This window comes from Beta vulgaris, chromosome 9 (genome assembly GCF_026745355.1).
Source record: "Beta vulgaris subsp. vulgaris cultivar EL10 chromosome 9, EL10.2, whole genome shotgun sequence".
Classification (NCBI taxonomy): domain Eukaryota; kingdom Viridiplantae; phylum Streptophyta; class Magnoliopsida; order Caryophyllales; family Amaranthaceae; genus Beta; species Beta vulgaris.
The window spans coordinates 31,634,200-31,638,296 of NC_079210.1; the positions used below are offsets into that span (position 1 = coordinate 31,634,200).

Below are 4,097 nucleotides of genomic sequence, written 5' to 3' on the forward strand. Positions count from 1 at the left end.
GTTGATTGTTCCTATACCCTTGGTTTCCTTAATACCATCTCCTCTTGAATTATTGCCGCCACATGCTCCGAATGGGTACCTCCACAATAAGAAGTATCATGGTTAGTACCACCACAAATATCACAAGAAAAAGAGTTTACCTGTGAAGGAGTAGACGATGCAAGATTGATCTTGGAGAGCTTCTTAGTCGAGTTGGTCCATCTTGCTTGAATTTGATCCATGGGGTCAATTTCAAACTTTCCGCTCTTCTTAGGTTGAGCACCTCTTCGTCTTCCACCCCATGAGTAGTTCTTGATCACTTCCTCAATTGTGGACTCAAGTTGTTCTTGCGGGATCTTAGATAGTTGACCTCCGCTCCAGCATCAAGTTGGCCCGTGAAATCGGATCAAGACCATCATAGAAAAATCGCATGAGTAGATTCTTGTTGAACTCATGGTGTGGGCATGAACGGATCATCTCCTTGAACCGCTCCCAAGCTTCGGCAAGTGTCTCATCGTTCTCTTGCTCAAATGAGGAGATCTTCCTCCTTATGTCCGCAGTCTTCCACTCCGGGAAGTATTTCTTCAAGAAGCCATTGTGACTTCTTCCCATGTAGTGAGGGAATTAGCAGGCAAGCTCTTGAGCCATGACTTTGCTTTTCCGGTAAGAGAGGACCGGAACAATGCATCTTGATGTAGTCAGGAGAGACATCATTAGTTGTTATCATGGCACAGATCTCAAGAAACCTGTCGAGATGGTCTAGAGGATCTTCATCTGACCCCCACAAAATGCTCTGCTTTCACCATCCGAGTATACTGAGGGTGAATGCTGAAATTTGTAGTGGTGGTAGGGAGTCGAATTCCACCTTGAAGAACATAGGAACCCGGATTTCCGAAATCCCTAAACAGTTGTGGATTTGCTTCACCCATTTCTGATTCAACTTCACTTGATGTACTTGAGATTGGTGAAGAAGGCTCGGAACCCAAAGTCAAATTTTCCAAATTCTTCCGAAGCTTTCGCAATGTACGGTCGATTTCAGATCTAGAGGCAATGTGGGTGAACCGTGAGTTCTTCTTCTCATGTAACACAACAAAGCTAAGCAGAGGATTAGCAAATAACAACCACAGTTAAAAAGAAAATAAAAGAAAAATCAACTAAGCAAACTAAACTAAAATATACTTCAATCAATAGCACAATTTCCCCGGCAACGGCGCCATTTTGATAAGAGGTTTTTAGTGTGTCGTTAAGGCACTAAGAACCGCTTTCCAAACATCTTTATAAGTCCTAACAAGGAATTACTAAGAGAGTAGTAAGGGCAAGTCAAGGGTCGATCCACAGGGAAAATGGGATTGATTAAAGTCTATCAAGTCAGACTACCTAATTGAAAGGTATTTGGGGTTTGAAAGATGTTTGGTAACAATTAAGACTAACTATCAACTAGAACAAGCAAATATCAGAGTTTAAATATCAAATAAAAGACACTAGAGTTAAGGTTACTAGTATGAATAAGATAGAATGATTGTTAATGCGATTGTGAGACGAGAGATTATGCAAGGTTTAGTTTCCCTAAATTACTTGAGTCCTCTCTCGAATGGTCCTCAAGAGTAATCACTTAATCAATCAACTAAATCCTCTCTCGAATGGTCTTTAGTTAATTGATTAAGAGATTCAATAAGTTTGGAAAACCCCTAATGAAGGATCCCCTTAATTTCCATCCAATATCTTGGATAGAAATTAAGTTGATTCTTGGGGATGATAAAAGAGTTCAAAATCGATTAAGAACATTTGAAATCAAAATACCAAAGTATAAATGTGATCAATATATATCCTAAGGTCTCAAAACACCAAGATCAATACATAAACTTCTTTAAACATCACAATCACATCAATAACACATTTAAACCCTAATTCATACTTTCACCCTAACCCTAGATTTGAAACTACTCACTAATCATGGAGTAAAGCAATTAAACAATGAATCTATGACTAATCTAAGGCTAAACATGATTAAATAATGATTAACTAATGAAATGCAATTAAATACTAAGAGAATGAAGATCTAAAATAATCTAAAACAAAACAAACACCAAGAATGAATAAAAACTGAAACTTTGAATTAAGATGAAGAAAAGTACCTTGAATATCAATGAATCACAAACTATGATCACTAATCTCAATTACCAATGAAAACTAAAGTGTTTTCTCTCTAATACAAAACCCTAAAATATTCTGTAAAAACTAGAATGAAAGCGTAAGTCTAAAACTACAAAAGAAAAAGGGTTTAATGATCGATTTTCTATTCCGGAACACATGGTGCGGGCGCACCATAAGGAGGTGCGGGCGCACCATGCTTAGGTGCGGGCGCACCACATGTCAGGTGCGGGCGCACCTGAGTATTCTGTCTCAAGCATAAAATCTCTGGCCAGAAGGTGCGGGCGCACAAATGGTCAGGTGCGGGCGCACCAGATATAGGTGCGGGCGCACCAGATATAGGTGCGGGCGCACCACATGTCAGGTACGGGTGCACCTAAGTCTTCTACCTCAGCCTGAATTCCTCCGTCAAAATGTGCGGGCGAACAAGTAGTTGGTGCGGGAGCACCAGACGCCTGCGGGCGCACCTTGTTCTGGGTGCGGGCGCACCTATGCGATCTGTTGTTTGCTCCATAATTTGTCGATGGTGCGGGCGCACCTGCAGCATGTGCGGGCGCACCATCATGTGCGGGGGACTCCAAACGCACCTCATGCTCCCTCACATCCTCTAGGTTGTTTCTTTAAGCCATGTCTCACATTACTCGGCCCCGAAAAGGTTCATACCTGCAATAAAAACACGAGCAAACATGGTGAAAGCATATGTGCTAGAAATTCGATCAAAATAGATCGAAAATCTAGCAAAATGTCACTATGATCAAGTATGATCAAGTGAATGAAATAGAAGGAAAAAGTGAGGAGAAAGAGGGAAGAAAGGGGAAAAAGGGAACCAAAACAAGCCAAAAGGAAGCCATAAAGTGCGTTAGGAACGCACTTATCAATGAATAAAACCGTAGCAATACCACCGCAGCAATACGCAATTATTCTACTAGTGGGAGCTTGTTAAGGTCATAAAGAGACTTCTTCAAGAGACAAACATAATCTGGATGAGTAGAGTAATGAAAACCAATAGTTTTTGAAAGATGTCCATGTAGGAAGGCATTTTTGACATCCAACTGATAAATACCCAAGATTTGGAAAGAGTAAGGCTGAGAAGGTGCGAATGGAGACCGAGTTGACAGTCAGACTAAAAGTCTTACCACAATCAACTACCACCTGTCGTGACCTGTCATCACTAACAAGACAAGCTTTGTGCAAAGGACACCATTAGTCTCCTCTTTATGACAGAAAATCCACATACAACGAATAATATTAACATCAGTAGAACGGGACACCAACTACCACATCTTATTTTTAATAAGAGCATCATATTCATCTAGCATGGCCGCCTTCCAATTAGGATCTGACAAGCACTAGTAGAAAAACGTTGATTTGCGTCTCCTGAAATGCGTCGCACAACAGGTGAATCGACGCAAAAGCATCATGTGCGTCGGACATATACCGCGTACGACGCAAATCATGTTTTATATGCGTCGGATGTATCACACATTCGACGCAAAAAATTAAAGCCAATGGATGCGAGATTCATGTGCATCGGACCCCAGTCAATGTTTGACTCAAATAATGATAACCAATCTTGCGTCGAAGGCAAGTCAAATGCGATGCAAATAGCAGTATCCAAAGATTGGCGTCAGATCTTGAAGCACATCTGACGCAAATGAATTTCACTATGTGCGTGAAATTTCATTAGGGCCTTATGTAGGATCCGAGTTGTGTCGGACCATAATCTCCATGCGACGCACATTGTCACCAGGCCCACTGTCAAAATCCTACCAACATTTTCTTTACCAACCATCACTCTCTCTCCTTCCCTCTATATCTCCCTCTTTATTCTTATCTAAACCTCTACTCTTCTCCGGATTGTCGCCTTTTGAAACCCCTTCTATCGTTACCATGATGATGAGCAGGTTGTTGATATCGGCTAATTATCAATCGACGAGGGATATCACAATCGACGATGGACCTCACTC

At 41.2% G+C, this 4,097-nt stretch overlaps 1 non-coding gene across 1 annotated transcript; it reads left to right on the top strand.

Moving 5' to 3' along the window:
• Positions 1-427: 427 nt before the first annotated feature.
• On the top strand, positions 428-534 carry LOC125493872 (small nucleolar RNA R71). The gene has a single exon (XR_007270199.1). It is a non-coding gene; the product is annotated as a small nucleolar RNA R71 (small nucleolar RNA).
• Positions 535-4,097: the final 3,563 nt, after the last annotated feature.